This window comes from Coptis chinensis, chromosome 5, assembly GCF_015680905.1.
Source record: "Coptis chinensis isolate HL-2020 chromosome 5, ASM1568090v1, whole genome shotgun sequence".
NCBI lineage: Eukaryota > Viridiplantae > Streptophyta > Magnoliopsida > Ranunculales > Ranunculaceae > Coptis > Coptis chinensis.
In genome coordinates this window covers 30779694-30802081 of record NC_141460.1, presented here as the reverse complement: position 1 = coordinate 30802081, position 22388 = coordinate 30779694, and positions in this window count along the sequence as shown.

The window sequence follows — 22388 nt, the reverse complement described above, 5'->3', positions numbered from 1 at the left end:
GGTGATGAGCGTTACTTCCTCATAGGTCAACTCATCAGACAATTTCCCCCACTCAAGACCAATATCGGCAGGTATGTGAAATTTCTCTTGGATCAGTTCCAGGGAGGAAAGATCTTCGAAGTTTATAAGTGACCAGTTTAGATTCATGATAGGAAAAAAAAGAAATTTTGGAGTTTTGCTTAAACCTTAATTGGAGATCAAAGGGTTTTAGTATATAGAGAATAGGTAGCAAAAGAGATATTGAGGGTTCTCTCACTAGATCCTTTTTATACAGATATGATGGACGATTATGATTAGCCCAAGCATTGCGTCTTTTTGGGATAGAACTGCCATCATTACCTTTTTTGGGAAACAGCGTGTCTATTGGAGTTGTCTTTTCAGAGCCTTAATTAGTTGAGTACGTAAGCAGTTCCAACAATTATTTATGAAAAAGATTCTCGCGCCAAAAGCAGTGTCGCTTCAAGCGCCCATGTGCTAGATGGCACGAGAGGGGGCATCTATAAGGGGGATATCCCGTCATTGATTAGATGAAACGTGTATGGGAAATGAACAAGGAATATAGATGCTCAGAATGAGGCGAGGACCATCGGATCAGTTCTACGAAAAAGTGATCTCGTGTTTAGCACAAGTGTTTAGTAGGCATGTGCCAGACACGTGACAACCCGCCTCTAAGCATAACAGTTCTCCAAGTCGTTAGGAACTGATATGGATAGTTCCTGAATAGAAGGAAACTAAAGAGGGCGATCTTTGATGATAAGGAAGGAATCGTAATGACATATCTCAAGAGTTACCTTTTAGATATAATATTCCCATATACGATGGGACATTATGATCAACAAGGAAACCTACCTCTAACAAGCTATGGTCTAGATATAATTATTTCTGCGACTACGATAAACTAATATGGCAGGTTTATGCGTACCATATTTTAATCTCATGCAAGTTTTAAGTCTAATAGGCAAGTTCTAACAAGCATGCAAAAAATAGCATGATTATTACTAGAAATAGAATCCTCTAACAATAAATTCAAGGATGTATAGAGGTGTTACCTGGAGCATCCTTGCTATGTGTATAAATAGTGTCTTCAATAGTCTTGAAGCACATCTATGTTACTTGAGCAATTATACGAGTACTGGTCATCCGGGTACATGATGTGGATTGTGAAGTCCTATAAAAGATTGACCTTATTGGTCCAAGAGATTTTAAGAATTAGGTTAAGGATTTTTACTATGGGCTTCGTGTTGGGCCTTGATGTTAGGCCTATGAAACTAGCTGTGGTAGTGGGTGGGCTTACTAATTAAACTAATATTAATTAATATTTTTGTATCAAACTAACGGCAAGGCCACTTAAGAATTTAGGGAGGTTGTCCGTGCGTGCACGTTCATTTTTTGAGTTTTCTAGACACCGTTTAGAATGAAAAAAAAATATTTTTTTAAATTTTGGAGTTGATAGCATACGAGTACTATACTGTACTCGTGAGATAATTTTGCAAATAATATTAAAAAATTAATTTCAGCTAATTAACCTAAGGCGCGTGCGCACTTAGAATTAGTGCAAATTGGGTGCGGGTCGCGCCTAAGAATAGAATGCAGGGGGCACTAAGTGAAGGCAAATTTGAAGTACGCGCACGCTCGTGAATTAAATCTAGGGTTTGAATTTTTTAGGGTCAGGTCACGAGAAGGCAGAGAGTTGGTTGCACAACTCGTATGCTTTCGAATATTAGTAGAAAAATTCAAAGAAATTGCGAACAGTGTTTTCAGTGTTGGTTTTATGAATAGTAAAAATAGTGCTTTCTATTCTAAACACGCGTAATGTAAATGAACAAAATGGCAAGCGGTGCCATTGATAATTAATAATTGACTGGACTAGAAAATAGTAGATATGAAGGTGAATAAACAGTAATTATCAAGATATAAAACTCTCTAAATCATGTGATAGAGGGAAGAGTAATTGTGTTCTTACCACTCTAGTCGTACACTACTTGAATGCAAGTCTAGATTACATAATTTGATTTACTAGTGAGAGTAAAAATAGTAGATTTAAGGGTGCAAAACAATGTTTTAAAAGATGAGGGAAGATATTAGAAGGGGTTTATTTCACCACGCGATTCGATTGACTATTAATTAGTATCGAATCGCTTGTTTTAATCCCTAGTGAACACCAAGTCCTCTCAGATCTAGGTTTCACTAGCATGAGAGTTTAGCTTCATCACAAATCTCTTTGGTGGTGGTCTCTAAACTCTAGTTCTCCATTATGAGCTCTATCTCTAGACATTCACAATGAAGAACTTGAAGTTCTTTTATAAAAAAATAATACTAAACTAATAGTTAATCATCCTCACATGGCTTCATAAACCTCCTCTAATGGAGGTTTAGCCTTGTATCATTGGAATCATATTAATTAAAGATTGAATAGAAAACATAATTGAATAGACAATACTTTAAATTAATGAACTAAAACTTTTTATTGATGGGAATTAATGGTGGCTACAAACTAAAATTATTCTAACCCTAAACTATATTAAAACTAATTATAAACTAAGGGTTTGAGAGAAAAGAAGTGATGTGAGAGTTTAGCCTTAACCCTCTTTAGATAGGAGAGGGTTAACGTTATATTTTTGTGCATGGGCCAAAAAAAGGGACTTTGGGCTTCTAAAGTGAGCCCAAAGTCCATTAGGTCAAGGCTAAAGAGGCCACATCTGCTGGAATTTACTTCTGTCCCATTTTTGTTCACTTTTACAATTCTGATCATCACAAGGCTGGGACCATTGGAAAGCTGGTTCCGAGTCAGCCGTTTTGATATAAAGTAGGCCCAGTTCCCAGGCTTGAGTCCAAAGACACAGCCTATTGAAGTCCTATTGATTTTTCTGTTCTCTTTCTACCCGGATTGACTTTGACTTCCCAGCTTTGACTGGGCTTGAAAAAAGCTTTTCTTCATGATTCTTGGGCTTTAAACAGAGAAGTTCCTCAGCAATCATCTTGACTAATTTTCCATGTAAAAATGGTTCCTTTAGTCACTTAATTAGCTTCAAGTCCTGAAATGCACAAAAACACGTAAACAGTACTAACTCTCATTTATTATAAACATAATTGGCCTAAGTAGAATACTATTAAGGGGTTTAAAATACACTTTTGGGTGCTTATCAGCGCCGCCATCATGGATTGAAGGAACAAAGATGAGTGGTTGAGAATCTATGAAGGGAAGCATCTTTCTCATCCTTTCAGTTCTTGTTTTTTATTTTTGATTTTCTTATTTTATTTCGTTGTTTTTCATTACTGGCTTCCTTTTTAGCAAATCAGGGTTCATAATCAACATGGTGGGAAGGAGATGAAGCTGCAGTGGAAAACCAATGAATTTTCACTGGAACCAAATGGGCGACCGCGCCCTAGCCAGCGGGCAACCGTTCAGGCACCTCCACACATGTGTGTCCAGTTTTTTCCAGTTCCAGTTCATTTTTTATGTGTAGTTGAACTCCATATCTAGATTTTGTAATAAAGGAGGATAAATCAGTAGAACTTGTTTGTAATAGTTAGAGATAAAAAGAAAAACGAAAAAAAAATAGGGAAAAATGGTTTTTGATTGATTTTTGTTGATGAACATGAGTTGAACTTGGTTGAAGTTGTAAACTTACCAAGGGATTAGAGTTTTCATTATCTTGGGAAGTTCAAGTGTGCGAGGCAAATCGTGAATCATTGCTCGCACACTTTGAATCAACTTAGTAATCAACACTCTAAGTCCACTTAGCTATAGTTAATCAAGATAATCAATCTAAACTAGTTAACCTATTAGATTAGTTTAGTATTAATTTTAGTATTAGTTTACTTTGATGTTTTGGGCCCTTGCAGGCAAAATTGTTTAATTATCAAAAACCCAACTTGTGGGCTTTTTAGCGGACCATTATTGTAACCTAAAACAGGGTAAAGCTTGAAAGGTTGGGCCTGATTCTGAGATCATGCGCCAACCGACGTCGCCTTCTCCTCAACCAGCGTGTAAGCACGGCTTGAGAGGTAACTTCTAAACCTCTTCGAAGCCCATGTAATATGATACCTTGTGTGTTCAAGCATGCTTAGATGATTGTTTGAAATTTAATTTCCACACTGCAATTTATATTTACGCATAAGGCTGAACCCGAGCCATATAACAACCATTGGGTAGTCATTCCCCAATGTAGGTAAATTGGACGTTGCTTGATTGTTGAAGCCCTAGACAAAAAAAAAGAATTAAAATCAACTAACTAGAGCCCAAAGTAGTCACACTCCTCCAGAAAATGACAAAAATATAGCCACGAGGATTTAGAGTAATCAGTTACCATATTCCGGTAGACCAACTACCTTCCTCACTCTCCTCCCCCAAATTCATCATGAATGAGATTCTTGGTAGCACACCACTTGGTGAAGTGACTGCCTACTCTTCTGAGATGTGTAGTAGAGACATCCTAGTCTCGTGCCCAATTGTTCCCCTGAACAGGGCATAGTAAATTATAAGCAAAATTTTCAAAAATCCTAAAAAATAAATTTCTATTGTTTATGCATCATCCTTGATTGAGCATTCATGTCTTATCAATATGCATCGCAACCGTCATGGAATTACAATGCAAACCCAGAACCTCATTCTTTTTACGGTAGTCCTTATCTCATTGTCCATCATATACCAAATACAAGTATACTATAGGAAATCCTTACAATTTTGAACTTCAATTTTCAAACTTCCCTAGTAACCTATACACTCAAGAGTTTTCTAGTCATGCCGACAATTCATGGAGTTCCACCACAAATAGTCAACCACTATTCATATATCCACCTGGTCAGTCAGAGTACAGTTTCACCTAAAACCCATTCTCATTCACATCATCATTCATACTAAATTCATATCCCACTCTACCATCCATCACAGGCCAACTTTACCTGGAAATGGCCAAGCAAATAATACTAACTCAACAAATAGCAACTACCTTATGTTTTCTCCAATCCGATTCAAATAATGCCACATCTAAGACTAATATTCTTTCCACCAATCCAGAACCCAACCGAAAAGATAGACAAGGTGTTACTATAACAAAACCAATTGCTAAAGCCCATCCTGATATTCATGACCAGTTAAAAATCTTTCATCCTCCACTTGACTATCATGTGAATTCCAGATCTTATGATGATTATATGCCTGAAGTCACAGTTTCTCTCACATGCCTTAATTCATTATCACCCATAAATGAGAAAACTCTGGCAGAAGAAACTCAAGAGCATGTATTGGACTCGACACAGTTGGAAAATAGCATTGAGAAAATTTATGAAGATCTAGGCAGAGAGGACAAAGAAAATGAAGTGCTTGGAAAAGAGTGAATAAATTATATGGTGGAAAGTGGATTTCAATTTAGTTTGGCAGTTAAAGACTTGTCGATGGAACAAATTTGTGACATCCTTACTATTGTAGATATGAACCACAATCTTATGGAAACGCCAAAGCTAGATGATGAATTCTCTGAGTCCTCGAGATCATGTGAAGAACCACCACCCAACCGTCACCATCCCGAATTAACACCTCTTGAAATCCAACCTCCATTCATAAAAAATCCACCAAATTTTGAGGACTACACCATGAAACCATTTCAAAGAAACCTCAAATTCGCACTTAAGCCAATTGCCTTTGTGATCATTCGTAATTTTCTAAACCTTCAAACTAAAGAGACTTTGCCCAATATACAAACACAAGAGTCCATCATTTCAGTAGTTAAGAAACTTGGTTTGTCCTATTCCCCATCATTTGAGCCTCATGAAAAACATTTACTACCAACCTCTCACTCTTTTGGACAATTCAAATATGATAGGTTATTGCATAAATTCCATGATGGGTTACACAAACATTATCTTCTCATTCTACATCTTAGCATTTTGCATCTTACTTTCCAACTACATCATTTCATTCTGTTTGGGGGTGTATGCTTTCAAATGTTTTTCTATAAAGATCCCTAACTGTTTAGACTATTAGTATATAGTTAACAACATATCATCAATCTCATATGCATAGTCTTGGGGAATCTGACTTAAAACGACCCCACATATAATCTTGAATATCTGACTATAAAAGATTCATAGTATGTTTTCTTGATGCATTCCGTGGGAGTGCATCATTAAAGTAATTGGGCCCTCCTTTTAGAGTGTGTGGTTATAAGTGCTAGAACCTTAGTCCACGAATATCTCGTATGTTCTTTGTAAAACACTTTTTACTTGTCATTTGAGTAAGTGTAATCGTATGGAGCGAGTATACAATTTTCTTTTTCTTTCTTTTATATTTCTTTTTCAAAATAGTTGTTTTTCAACATAGTTTTGAGTACTAGTTTCTTAAAATATCTCAACATAGTTTTCAAAACTAGAGGATATAAAAATGAAAATTATATGCCTAGGAGTAACCAAAATGATACCAGATTCACGTATAATTTTATCTTCTTGTCAAAACCTCTATACAAAAAAAAATTAAATTAAAAAAAAATAAATAAAAAAAAAAAAAACACACACACACACACACACACACACATTTCATATATGTCTGTATAGATAGTTGTTTAGATACTTTAGATTTCACACTTTTTATTTATTCAATCTTAGTGTAATAATAATCATGCATGCATGTTAGACCTTCTGCATTTCATATATGTTTCAAAAAAATACAAAAACCCAAAAAGTTTTCATAGTAGAATAATAATCCCTAGTATAATAAACCATGTATTTCTCGTTCTATATCAAACAACCCACGCCCCAAACTTATTTGGGGGTGGCGTATTTTCATCATTAGAACAGAATATATGTGTGTGATGATTTTTCCTAATCTAGAAACACAAATATTTTGTTGATGATCAAAGAACAATGAGAAGTATTTGATCAAGAAGAAGAAGAGATGTAGAAGATGATGAGTTGAACCACGTTCTTTAATGGCTGCTGATAAGAGCCCAAAACTGTAGTTTTAACCCCTTAATAATCATACTGTTAGACCAATTATGTGAATAATAAGTAAGAGTTAATACTGATTACGTGTTTTTATGCATTTCGGGCTTCAAAGTCCATTATTGAGAAATGTGCCACTTTAGCGAGATAAAGGAGCAAAAGTCAGAGAACTTCGAATGCCATATCTTTGGACTCAGACCTCGGATTGAGGCCTACCTTATGTCAAAACGACCGGCTCGGAAAGAGCTTTGCAATGGTCCAAGCCTTGACCCAATCAGAGGAGCAGAAGTGGACGAAAAGTCTGTGGAAGCTAACTGCAGCTGAAGAGGCCTTTTGGATTTGAAAGAATTGGGTTTTGGGCACGATTCTCGGCCCAACCCATGGCTCCAAGCCCATGCACGAATTTTGGATCTGGATGTATAAAAACAAAAGCTTAGCTCTTTGTTAATGGTAGCTAGTTAGACCTAAATTAAGATATAGAATTATAGATCTAGTTTTATTAATTAAATTAAGTTTTAGTTCCATTAAAATTCTTGTTTTAGATTAAATCCTTGAATCATTGTTCTTGATAGATTAGATAAATAAAGTAGTATTTTTTTATCAAGTTCGAATTTCTCATTTCCATTTTAGATCTAAATTCAATTCTTGTCATTGTTTTATTCCAGCCATTAAATTAGATTCATTATTGCTAAATTAAGTAAGTCTCAATTTCTCACATTATGTTTAGTTTAGATTCAATGGTAAATGTTAGATTGATGACTCAAGGCTAAACCTCCATTAGAGGGGTTGATGAAGCCTTGATGAAACCTTAGTTGTTTAGTATAGAAACGTTGTAGCATCTATTCCACTCTAGAAGGTCGCGTTTCGCCATGAGAATGGGTGGGCGACCTCACATGCTAGTTAGTACTTGGTAGAAATGCCATGAACACTAGGGATTAGACTTCGAATTTCGCGAAAACGTAAGAATCGAGATACCACAATCTGTACTAGGTCATTAAGTTGGATTCGAGGTGGATTCGATTCCCCTCTAATTCCTTTATCTAGAGTCAAACAATAGTATTTCCATAGCATTTGTAGTTAATTTCTAGTAATCATCTTAAGTAAGTATCGTAGTATAATATTTAAGTAAAGCTCTCATTGACTTAAGAGTGACTAGTTAGACTTAGAAAACAATCCATGCTAGGGAACTAGGAGTGGAAACGAACCAGTACTCCATTTAGTGCAATTCGCATTGAGAGTAGAAGCTTTGATAATTGACACGTAAAAGAAAAAAGTTTAGTTTACTTACGTTTTGGATTAAGTAGTTCATTTCAGTAGGTAAACTATTCATTTTACATTTATCAAATGCGCCTGCCATCTTAGTTGCACTTTAGCATTGTTTTCATAATATAATTAGTTATTTTTAAGTCCCATTTCACCCACCCACCCTTGTTTGATTCATCTTGTGGTTGCCGTTTCAGTTTTGGAAAAATTCGAGAAAACGATGATTTGGCCAAGGCTTCAAAGAGAGCGACCGCTATCTTCTTGGACTTCGCTTATACATCTGGCCGCCGCTTCAAAGAGAGCGACGACCCGCTATCTTATCGAGCTTCGACTTTGCCTTGCCTTGGCCGGCATAAGATAAAGCAGCGCCAGCCTCCTCTCGAAATTCCGGGATTTCCACGGTTTGATTTAAACTTCGAATTGTCAAGTTTTTCAGTGTTCTAATCTCTTATTACACTGAACACGCGTACACAAGACGCTATTCATAAGCGAAGCAAGGACGCTATCAGGTATTCCTTTCTTCCATACCTCGCATTTTCCAGTTAGAGGTTTTATACTAGTATATCAGAATTGTTTGGAGTGTTGCATGTTAGTTAAGCTCAACTTAGTCTTGCATGAGATTAAGGTGCGGTCGAACAAAACAACAAAGCGTAATTACACCACAACAAACAAGTCTATCTAGTACACCACCCCGACACCTCTAACTACTATCACACACACCATACGACATAATGGGTGAAGAAAGAGAGACTCCTCTCTCCCGACTTCTACAAAGCTTTGGCGATAGCCCTAAGTCTTGCATCGTTCTAGCGGACCCGATGGGGGATTTTTGAATTCCCCAAACATATTTAATTGTTACCCGTTTTCCATGGTGCAGACCATGAAAAACCTTACCAACACATCGCGTAGGATTGAACAAGTCCTTACTACATTCCACCATCCTACGGTTGGTGCGGAACAGATTAAACTAAGGGTATTTCCTTTCACATTAGCCGATAAAGGCGGCGTCTTGGTTAACCCAAAGCGCCTAATTACGTGGACTCGTGGGCTAAACTTGTTCATTTGTTTATGGAACATTTTTACCCACCCCTAAAGACGGATGAAATGCTTTCCAAGATTCATTTCTTAAAATGAACCCTCATGAATCATTTTCTCGAGGCATGGAATCGTTTCACCGATCTCCTTATAGAGTGTCCACACCATAACCTAGCAAAGACCGTTAGTTAGGTGCCTTTTCAAAGGACTTCAACATCACCATAAAGAAGTCCTTGACATAATATTTGGGGGTAGTTTCCTAAGTAAAGGAGCCTGGGAGGCTTACAAATTTTTAGAAGACCAAACTAAGCGGAATAATGGTGGGGAGTGATGATATCCCCGCTCCGCTAGTTCTTCTTCAAAAAAAAAGGCCCGGTATATTTGAGAATAAAACCGATCGAACTTAAAAATTTCTTTGGAATCTCTAACTAAAAAGTAGAGGCTATTTACGTTCAAAGAAAAGCCTATCCCGTCATGAATGTAAACTCCAACCCATGTAATTTCTGTTTGAGTCGAGCACTCGACAATTATTGTCCTCTAGCTTATGAACAACAACCACCGAGGAGCAAGATAATGTTTACTCTATTAATAACTATCCTATTCCTAACGCCCGTGGAGACAACATCCAACCCGGTTGGAGAAATAATCAACAAGTAACACCTCCGGGTACAATAATCAAAAGCGTTAGGCAAAGCAAACAATTATAACCAAGCTCCACTTAGGCAAGGACAAGGACAAAGTCAAGGGAATTATAATAATTATAACAACCAAAGCAACCTAGGCAAGGTCAAGCACAAGGTCAAAATAATTATAATAATTATAATACCAATAAGGTATCGTTAGGTTAATAATAATAACTATCACAACCCACCCATAAATAATCAACGAGAGATAGTTCGGTCGCACCACCCGTGACTACTACACCTACACAACCGGATCGTGTCGACGCCTTTATACGAGGTTACCCAACAACTTTTCCAATCAATGACTAAATCAAAGCGAGCGGATCTTACAATCAATAAATCGGGGCATACAACGGTTAGCCCAAGAGAAAGCCCAACCAAAAGGCGTGTTTCAGGTCAAGCTATACCAAACCCTAAAACAACAAACAGCCTTTGAGGTAAGCGGTAATTCTAGAAATGCGGAAACTACAATAGTAGGTGACCTAAATGCCATCACCACTCTGGATTCGGAAGAGTGGTTGATAACAAAATGCTTGCTCTATAGTTACCCCATCGATTACTCCTACACCGGATATCGAACTAGATACCCGAAATAGAAACCGAGGAGCCTACCACGGTAGAGGTACCCGGTTAAACCACAACCAAAGAAACCGAAAGCCAAGGTTACACACAAGTAGAGCCATATCGCTAAATATAGAAGCGAAACCACCGTTCCCTCAAAAAAATTAGCCATGCTAACTAGGGATACAAACTTTGAGGAAATTAGGAGCGTTTTCAAGAATCTAACGATAAACCTCCCTTTTCTCGAAGCTATTAAAAGCTTCCTAACCACGCTAAGTTTCTTAAAGAGTTGTGCACTACTAAAGTAAAGGCGAACATACCCAAAGGCCTTTTAAGCTGAGCGGTTCCCAACTTTATCCGAAAATAATGGAATTGTTAAGTACAAGGACCCCGGTCGTCCCCCTCTTGTAAAATGCACCTTAGGAGATTCCCACCGCGGCGACCGCTTTATTAGACCTGAGGGTGAGTGTTAACTTACTCCCGTATTACTTGTATAAACAAATAGGTCTACGGAAATGCAACCTACAAAAAATAGCGTTGCAATTAGCGGACAGTCAATTAAGTATCCTAAAGGTGTAGTGGAAAGCGTGCTTGTTAAGGTTCGAGGATTTCTACTATCCTCCCTTTGATTTTGTTATCCTCGATCTGAGAAATTAAGCTAATGACTCGTACCGATCATCTTAGGGCGCCCCTTCTTGGCGGCGCCAATGCGCTTATAAATTGTCGCGATGGAAAGATGTCCTTATCTTTTGGCCATCTTTACGCCGAGGTAAATGTTTTTAAAATGATGAAGCGGTTACCAGATTCGATCTATAGATGGGGAGGTTAGCATGATCGAGAGTTTAGCTCAAGATTATTTTAACAACACGTTTCACGAAAACAATATGTACAAATTCCTTTCTTTTGGAACTTCGATTTTGTAAATGACTCTACTTAGAGGAAGTCAACACCATCCTAGAGTCCACACCAATTGTAGACCCGTCGGTTGCTCCATGCGATTATGAAGACTTGCTACCCGAAAGGGTATTCATTATGCAAAATGAGGACCCGGACGAAATATCTATTGATTTTCCACCCACCCGGTGCTTAAACCTCTTCCCCGAATTAAAATATATACAACTTGATCCGGATGGTAGTCATCCGGTAATTATATCTTCTTTGTTATCTAAAGATGAAGAGACATCTTTAATAAGGGTGATTAGGGAACATCGGTCTGCGATTGGTTGGTCCTTAGTGACATTAAGGGCATCGACCCTAATATGCGCACTCATCGTATACATTTGGAGGATAAGCGAAGACTTTCGCGAACCTCGTGCGTCGCTTGAACCCCGCCATGAAAGAGGTGGTTAGGGAAGAAGTCTTGCGACATCGGATGCGGGTATTATACCCCCAATCTCCGATAGCGAATGGGTAAGTCCCATTCATGTAGTTCCTAAGAAATCGGGGAATTACCATGGTGCGTAGCGTAGGGGAAGGGTGACTATGTTGTCACTCAAGGTCCTATGAAATGGAGAATCAGTATTGATTCTGAGGCGTTTAAATGCTATGACGAAAGGATCACTTTCCTTACCATTTATAGATCGGATGCTAGAAGCGTCTAGGCGGTCATGCCTTTTATTGTTTCTGGATGGCTACTCGGCTATTTTCAGATTATTATTGATATTGATGACCAAGAAAAGACAACTTTCACATGTCCCTTCGGAACATATGCCTATAAGCGAATGCCTTTTGGCCTTTGTAATGCCCCCGGTACCTTCCGTGTGTATGCTTCATATATTTAGTGACATGGTAGAGCTTTATGGAAGTTTTCATGGATGATTTTTCTATCTATGGAGACTCCTTCCGCAATTTGTTGTCTAACTTTGTCTAAAGGTTTTGACGGTGTGAAGAAAAGAGCCTCGTTTTAAATTGGGAAAAGTGTCATTTCATGGTCAAAAGGGCATAGTACTAGGTCATATTGTATCTAGTGATGGCATCGAAGTAGATAAAGCCAAACTAGATAAGATGGCGACCTACCTAAACCACGGATTTGTCAGGTGAGATTAGAACCTTTCTAGGCCATGCGGGGTTTTATAGGCGTTTCATCAAGGATTTTTCGAAAATAGCTAGGCCTTTAACTAACCTCCTTTTGAAAGATGCCATCTTTGATTTTAATTTTAAGCGTAAACGGGCTTTTGAAACCTTAAAAGCCGCCCTAACCTTGCACCTATTATCTGACCTCGATTGGTCTAAACCATTCGAACTCATGTGTGATGCTAGTGATTATGCGGTTAGTCTTTGTCTTAGGACAGAAAATAGATAATAAGTCCACTGTCATTTATTATGCTAGTAAAACATTAAAGCGCGGCTCAGCGGAATTATACAACTCTTGAAAAAAGAATTCTTAGTCTGTCATTTATGCTCTAGATAAGTTTAGATCCTTATTTGGTTGGTTCTAAAACTTTAGTTTACACGGACCATCGCGACTTTAGGTACCTTCTTGCAAAGAAGGATGCTAAGCGAGATTAATCCGATGGATTCTTTCTCCGCAAGAGTTCACATTAGAAATAAAAAAGACAAAAGAGGGTCGAAAGCGTGGTTGCCGACCACTTATCTAGACTTACAAATGGCGATAGTAGTGATTACGAGTCCATACTGGGACTCTTTTCGGATGAGCATCGTATGCTATTTTTTCATCACCATGGTATCACGCGGACATCGTAAATTATTTAGCGGCTGATGTTATGCCTTATAATTGGTCAAGAAATGAGCGTAAGAAGTTCTTGGCGAGTCAAAGTTATACTATTGGGATGAGCCCTACCTTTTTAAGTATTATGCGGATCAGATTATTCGTCGTTGCATTCCCGGTGGGAATATAATGAAGTTCTATCCTTACGCCATGACAAAGAGTGTGGTGGCCACTTTAGCGGAATGAAAACAGCCGCTAAAGTTCTTCAATGTGGATTTTATTGGCCTACCCTTTTTAAGGATGCCCAAGTGCATTGCAAGACGTGTATTCGTTGCCAACAACTTGGGCGAATCACGAAGCGTAATATGATGCCTTTAAATCCAATCTTGATAGTAGAAATTTTCGATGTTTGGGGTATTGATTTCATGGGCCCTTTCCCTGTTTCCCACGGTTATATTTATATTCTAGTTGCCGTGGACTATGTGTCTAAATGGATAGAGGCCCTAGCTTGCCGTAGCAATGACCATAAGACCGTGGTATTTTTTATTAAAGAATACATTTTCTGTCGGTTTGGCATTCCTAAAGCCATCATTAGTGATGGTGGAACGCATTTTTGCAACAGAGTTGTTGCATCCCTAGTTAAAAAGTACGGAGTTACACACAAAATAGCAACTCCTTATCATCCACAAACTAGCGGACAAGTAGAAGTTTCTAATAGGGAAATCAAAAAGATTTTGGAAACAACGGTAAACCCCGATAGGAAAAGGCTGGGTCGAAGCGTCTATCGGATGCCTTATGGGCATATAGAGCTGCTTTCAAAACTCCTATAGGTATGTCTCCCTTTAGACTTGTATTTGGGAAACCATGTCATTTGCGGTTGAATTAGAGCACCGTGCTCGTGGGCTATAAAAAGCCTTAACTTCAATATCGATGGGCGGGTGTCAAGCGCGAGTTACAATTAAATGAGCTTGAAGAAATCCGTGGCGACTCTTTACGATCTCGCTGAAGGATTATAAAACTTTAACATGAAGCGTGTTCATGATAAGCATATCTGTAAAAAGAGTTTGTGGTCGGACAAAAGGTTTTGCTTTACAACTCCGTCTACATATTTTTCCGGAAACTAAAACCCGTTAGTGCGGCCCTTTTACAGTTCTTGAAGTCACCCCTTACGGGGCAATTACCTTGGTAAATCCCAATGACAACGGTACCTTTCAAGTTAATGGTCAACGGTTAAAACATTTTCACGAACTTTTGTCCCCCGATGTGGAGGAAGTCCTTTACACGGACCCTGTCTATGAGGACCGACCTTGTCATTTGGTGTACTTACTTTCATTTCCATATCTTGATAAGTACACCATTCAGGTAACGGGCCCTCCTTATGGAGTGTGTGTGGCTGTAAAGTACCGGATCCTAAGTCCACAGTTCACATAATTCACGTTTTCCACTTTAGCATGTTTTTCTCGATTTTTTGAGTCATGTTCCTCTATGGAGTGAATTATGTATTTATTGTTTTTCGTGTTTCTTATAGTAAACAAATAAAAATAAATTAAAATTCATAAAAATCATAGACATAGCAATCCAACAAGTCTTGGGAATCGACTTTAAGCGACCCGCGTTGTAAACAAATTTTGTGGTTAAAAATTTGTTTGGGGGTGGGAAATCGATCTTTCCATCCGGATTGCTTTCGAACTTTCTAGTTGTGTTGTTTAGGTCCATTAGTATAGTTCATTTGGGTTGGCGTTACCAAATTTAGTGTTCATTCGTTAAGCATAACTTACGTCATGCACGCACTACGAGGCGTTTTCCACTATCTTATTCGTCACCCCGGTTGGAATCGAGTGTTTTATGGATCATTGGATTGGAAATTCTCTCCTGATCATTTCCATATCTCATTCGCAAGAATCGGACCGATAACGAAGCGGGAAATCTAGTTTGAAATTGCGGCATTTAAAAATCGACAAAAGTCGAAAAATACGAATTGGGCTTGGGCCTTCACCTTATATACAGCGCGCCAGCGCAATCAATAGCGACCAGCTCAAACTCTGTAAGTCAAAATCCAAAGCGCGACTCGCTCTATATCTGGCAGCGCCACCCACTCAAAACCGGATCGCGATCTTCTTCTTCTCCGCCGCTTTGACAAACTATAAATCCAAACCCTAGCAACCCATTTAAAAAAAAAAATAATAATAATAATAAATAAAAATAGAATATATCAAATAGAAACACCACCCACGCCCATAATAGAAACTCAACACCAATCTTCCAAAATCTCAACCGATCCACCATCGAAACCCACCAACCAATTCGAGTTTGAACCGCGCCCGAACCTACCATAACCACTGCTGTTGTTTTGGTTAGTTTTCATCAAACTTCGCATCCACCACCATCTACAAACCCCAAATCAGTAAATAGCTTCAATGGCGCGGCGCGTAGAATTCGCGGCGAAAAGCGCGTTTGCTTAGAAGCGGTTTAGCGCCATTTTATGGCGGAGATGTTAAAGAGACATTGGAGCGGGTTGTGGTATTCGACGGAGGATTTCTATCACTATGAATTGGTAGAACAGTTTTATAAGAAGCGAGAAGTGGAGGAAATAGGATTTTCATTAGGATAGCGAGGCGGCGGAGGGAATTCACGAGGCGGTTGTTGGTGAGCTATTAGGAATCACCCACGTAACCAACCTAGATCACGACCATTCGAGGAATCCAAGAATACTGCGGTTCTGTTTTGATGAAAGATACGGTCATAGAGGGTGAATACAATACGATATCTCATTCGTTAAGCCGGACGACCACGAGAACCAATCAAATCAATCGGCTTCGGTGGATTGGTAAGAACGTCCTCGGGAAAGACAAAGTCGGCGACATCGGACTTGATTAATGCCGCGTTCTTCGGAATTTGCAAGCGAAGGAGTATAATTTCTGCATCCTTGATTTAATTTTGAATGTGATTAGAGGGTGGGGAAAGAGCCTGGCGCCTCTTTCCGTATTGATCACTAAGATTATGCTCTCATTTAGAGCCGTCGCTAGTCTGCTCCTATTAAGATCAAATTGCCCTCTAATGCGAGTATTTATAAGGAATGCATTCAAAAGACTTGGCGTTATCTGCGAGAGGCGGAAGTTGAGTCGGATGATGAAAAGGAAGATATGACATGGTTGGTTGAGGATAATTTTGATAGTCATATTTCTAATTTAGACCGAATGATAATCGCAAACCGGGTTGCGATGCGGTTATCATATCTGTGAAGATATTAGACATAGGCAGTTGTTGCCGAAATAAGCAAAGCGGACCTTGGGGCGGCCGGTTGAAATGCTCGTAAAGGGTCGGGGATGATATCTTGTCTAACATGGAGGTTATCCACAATAACCACCAAGCCCGATTATCCGTACTCAAGGCTGAGATGGAAGCCACGGTAGCTTGTTCGGGATAGAGATGCTCTGACGCATGCCACTCGTGGATGAGTCCGTCTCAATTTGAGTCGAGAGGCATGGCGTCGTCGCCCTTGAGCCGGATGGCTCAAGCCATTCGACACCACAGAGCCGGTCTCCATCTCGGGGACCATCTTCTTCCACGCCTAGGTGTTCACCATCAATTGTGTCCTTTTATTTCATTGTCTTTATTGTTTTGTAGTGGAATTTTTGCCCGGTAGTTAGATTTGAATATTAAGTTGTTTGTTTTAGATTATTTGGATTCCATATTATTTTAATATAATTTATTTTGATCATCTTTTCGAAAGGTTGTCTTGGAGTAAAAGTTGAAATTAGGCCGATATCGGCATATCTATGATTTTTGTAGTGGTAGCATGATATATAGGAGAGTTTAGAAGTTACTATTCTAAACCAAGTTTAAAAGATACCAGGGTTGTTAGGAAATCAAAGCTATGGATAGTTTCCGTTTTCGGGTTTGGCAGTTTCCTATTTCCGGAAATGGCCTTAAAACAATTTGGCAACTTGCCGATTCGTTTTGGAAACCGGAACCTATTTAAACTTCCATCATACTACACTCACAACCCACACTTTTACACCCCACAATCATCTTTCACTTTTCACTCCAGCCCTTTTTCTTGTTTTTCTTAGAAACTCAATTTCTCACGAAGAAGCCAAGCGCAAAAAGTAAGCGCGACCAGCTCAAAAATCGAAAAACTTGTAATTCAAAAAAAACCCAAGCGGCGCCAGCCTCTCCGATAAACACGAAATTTTAGATTTTCGAGGTTCTTCGAGGTTTTCGCGGCTATTCTACAAAGTAGTGTTGAGATGACACCACCTATAGTCATTCTGAACAGTCTTTTGAAGACTTGATGGGAACCTATACCTATGGAGCATCGTTCATGGCCGGATCTTGCGATTAGGATGGCGACATCTTACGGTGAGTGATGGCGATTCTTTTTCACCTAAGCTAACGGAATTCTTTTATAATAATATTACTTTCTTTTTGTACCCAAGAAGGAGAACAAAAGTTTTCCCTTACTATTGATGAATGCGTCTATGGAATTGATAAGCACTTGATAGCTTTGGTTTGGGATTGCCATTACGACCCTATGCACCGCGTGGGGATATATGACGGATAACTTCATACCTATATGAATATGCCTATTTCCATGAGTATTATGGGGAGGGTATTTCATTATCATGGACCAAGACCAATATAACATCGCATACGAGTAGCCTATCACCTGAATGTAGGCACAACCATGTTGTTCATCATGATGAACATTCTAGGGAACGGCGGTTTATACGCCAATAATACCGGTGGTGGCGTTTTCCTTGCTTTAGGCGAGGGGCGTCGTAGGTATGACATTCCCGAGTTTTAGTTGCTACTACGAAGCGAGCCCATACCTTGAGGCATAAGTACCTTCTTATGCCTGTCTTGGTTTTCGCCTTATCTTGGCGCTTGCCTACCGTGATACGTACCGCGATTACCACAGATTGGAAAAGGGTCGAAATCATGAGACCTACCAATCGATGTAGTAAGATCATTCGAGCCATGACTTGGCGGGATGGCGAGTCTGCAACCACATTTGGTTGCTCCTTACACCCCATCGGACCAAATAATAACTAGAGAGGTTAGCATTAGTTGATGATACGGCGTAAAGGCGTGGCAAGTTGTTATGGCATGGCGGGATGCGAAAAGAACCTCATATAGAAGAGGAGGATGACGAGTAAATCTTTGGGGTGCGGGTAAGTTTTTAGTTAAGTTAGTGTGCGCTTATGTCCCCAAGCAATTTAAGTCACATTAACCCCATAATGGGTGGAACTCTTATAGTGTTGCGTCAGTTTTTATTTCCTATATTAGTATGTTCTAACCGTGTTTTGCAGATATTCCAGAATTTCACGGGTTTCCATGGTATTTTTCTACCCTCTTTATTTAAATGCTTTGAGGACAAAGCATGCTTTTTTGGGGGGCATAGAAACTTCGTGTAATTAAGGCATCTGTTAGGATATAGATATGTATAATATGCACTTGTTTTCTAGTTAAAATTTCAAAAATTCAAAAATATAAATAAAAAGTATGCTAGACACTTAGGAATATTGGTATTGTTTTCTTTCTCCATGCTTTTAACAATCTAGAAGTCTCCGTGGCTGTTGCATCGAATAATTGTTAGAAACTTAGGTTAATATGTAGGTAATAATCTTTGCATCTATCTATAAATTTATTACATGAGTATCTATGATGTTAGCGATAAGTTTACGAAATCTAGGCTAGAGTACTTATTCTACAAATCCTGTGAGAATATAGCCTAAAGCCTTATATGAGTGAAACATTTGAGAAATGACACAAGGAGAAGTAAAATCCGGATAGAGAAATCACCGTCCACTTGCTTGATCACTAAACCATATCCTAAAAGCGAGAATTTAGGCGCTCTTTGGATCGATATAGCCAGAAATTCAAACCTATGAATTATTTTCCGCTAGTCGCCACTCTGAGCCCCTTCTTTAGCCTTCCATAAACCACAATTCCTTTACCCTGTTACAAAAACAAAACAAAATAAAAAAAAAAAAAATAAATCAACCTACCCAATCTAGAATAAGTCTGAGAATAGAATGAGTGAAGAAAGAAGAAGAAAAACCCGTGTAAAAAAAAAAAGTTAGTTAATTGCTTGAGGAAAATAAAGAAAAGAAGTTTCCATCCAAAGAAAAAGAAAAAAAAAAATAAATAAAAACTCCAAAAAAAAAAATAGAATAAAAGGAGTCAAAAGCCAAAGAAAAAAAAAAAAAAAAATGGCTAAGGATGGAAACAAAGTGTAGAAGCAAAAGTAAATAACAAGGTTTTCTCTAGTTACATAATATGAAGACTCTATCATCTCGGACTTGTCCTTTTTGAATATCCATTTCCTTCCTTCTTAAACCATCTCCTAATCCCCGCAACACCTAATAAAGACCTCTAGCTCGATTAGGAATAGGTTAGTGTGATAGTAAAGTGGCGGATGTGTTTGATCGACCCGGCTTCCTTGTTGTCATTGAGATTGTAAGGTAAAGTGTGCCCACTGCACATTTTGGAGTAGTATTAAAACTTGAGTGGAAAAATCGAGAGAGGTTTTGTCTTGACATTTATGTGAGGACCTACTTAAGGGCCAGCTATTAGAAGTTCTCGAGAAACAAACACGCTAAACATTTCATAGTATTACTCATTGTTATATGTTTATTGTAGATGATTGATTATTATGCATATATTAACTTAGGGTTTTCTTGTTATTCTTATGTATGTAATTGCTATAGAGATGTATAGATAGTTGAGCATGAAGGGGAAAACAATAGTTTTATTTCTTAGTCGTTGTAGTATAGATGAAGTTTGTGAGTACCTTCCTTCGGAAAACTCTCACGCGAGGCTATAACTTCGTCCACTAGGGAATTCCTAGTGGTTTAAAGGCCTTGTTGCATATGGTCAATGCAATCGCACTCAGTGAAACGAGATTAGGTAGAACTCCATTTTTGGTCACTTATTCTAATTTCTCATATTTGCTTGAGGACAAGCAAAATCTTTGTTTGGGGTGGTTTGATAAGAGCCCAAAACTGTAGTTTTAACCCTTAATAATCATCTTGTTAGACCAATTATGTGAATAATAAGTAAGAGTTAATCTGATTACGTGTTTTTATGCATTTCGGGCTTCAAAGTCCATTATGCTTGAGAAATGTGCCACTTTAGCGAGATAAAGGAGCAAAAGTCGTGAGAACTTCGAATGCCATATCTTTGGACTCAGACCTCGGATTGAGGCCTACCTTATGTCAAAACGACCGGCTCGGAAAGAGCTTTGCAATGGTCAAGCCTTGACCCAATCAGAGGAGCAAAAGTGGACGAAAAGTCTGTGGAAGCTAACTGCAGCTGAAGAGGCCTTTTGATTTGAAAAGAATGGGGTTTTGGGCACGATTCTCACGGCCCAACCCATGGCTCCAAGCCCATGCACGAATTTTGGATCTGGATGTATAAAAACAAAAGCTTAGCTCTTTGTTAATGGTAGCTAGTTAGACCTAAATTAAGATATAGAATTATAGATCTAGTTTTATTAATTAAATTAAGTTTTAGTTCCATTAAAATTCTTGTTTTAGATTAAATCCTTGAATCATTGTTCTTGATAGATTAGATAAATAAAGTAGTATTTTTTTTATCAAGTTCAATTTCTCATTTCCATTTTAGATCTAAATTCAATTCTTGTCATTGTTTTATTCCAGCCATTAAATTAGATTCATTATTGCTAAATTAAGTAAGTCTCAATTTCTCACATTATGTTTAGTTTAGATTCAATGGTAAATGTTAGATTGATGACTCAAGGCTAAACCTCCATTAGAGGGGTTGATGAAGCCTTGATGAAACCTTAGTTGTTTAGTATAGAAACGTTGTAGCATCTATTCCACTCTAGAAGGTCGCGTTTTAGCCATGAGAATGGGTGGGCGACCTCACATGCTAGTTAGTACTTGGTAGAAATGCCATGAACACTAGGGATTAGACTTCGAATTCTTGCGCGGAAAGCGTAAGAATCGAGATACCACAATCTGTACTAGGTCATTAAGTTGGATTCGAGGTGGATTGATTCCCTCTAATTCCTTTATCTAGAGTCAAACAATAGTATTTCCATAGCATTTGTAGTTAATTTCTAGTAATCATCTTAAGTAAGTATCGTAGTATAATATTTAAGTAAAGCTCTCATTGACTTAAGAGTGACTAGTTAGACTTAGAAAACAATCCATGCTAGGGAACTAGGAGTGGAACGAACTTCGTACTCCATTTAGTGCAATTCGCATTGAGAGTAGAAGCTTTGATAATTGACACGTAAAAGAAAAAGTTTAGTTTACTTACGTTTTGGATTCGTAGTTCATTTCGTAGGTAAACTATTCATTTTACATTTATCAGCTGCCTATGTATCCTGTGAATAGGAATCTAACTCAAAGCATAGTTCAACTATTCTATTTATAAGAATAGATGAGGTTTCCCAATTAGTGTTTAACTAGGAGACCGTCTCTTATTAAGTCACATCTTGACTTTTCTAGAAGCCTTATGTTTCCCAAGTCAAATAGGTCTCCTTTATTGACTTAAACAACAGAAAAACATATTTAGGTTCGGAGTAGTAGTTAGAGCTCTGAGCCTAGCAGTTGATTTCCGAATTTGGAGTTCATAGTTAGGAGTTGGTTATACGAACCTACTACTCCAACTAGTTCCAAAACCTACGAACCTCCTCTTCTTGCCTCACTTCCGAACCTAGGAAGTAAGAGGATTTGGACTTGAAGTGTGTTTTGGTACTTTCTACCCACACCAAGACCATATCCGAGGCTTAAGAAGATGATGCCACGTGTTACATATCTATTTGCTAAAATATGCACACACAGATGCCCCCCTTTTTTATTCATGGGTTGTGAATCAAACCCTTAAGGAAAAAGGCTTGGTAAAAATGTATGTGACGTCTTACGCCTCGACTTTCTCTGTGGAATGTATCGGCAAAATTTTGCATTACTTCAGTGCAAGGAATTGTAAATTCGGACTTGCCATGACCATGCCCCCGAACCTTGTATATTAGGCCGAACCTAGTATATGAGGAGCTAGCTCAAGGAATCGAAATTTGTCAAGTCCGGACATCCCAAGTATTATAATGATCCGGACTTGGACATTAGGAACTTGGTGGAACCCGGACCTACCATGCTTTGTGATTATCCAGACCTAGAATACTAGCTTATGTAAGGGACTGAACATGGTCAGATGGTCCGGACGTAGGAAAATCACCTTGACTCAGCAGTGCAACCCGAAACTGGAAG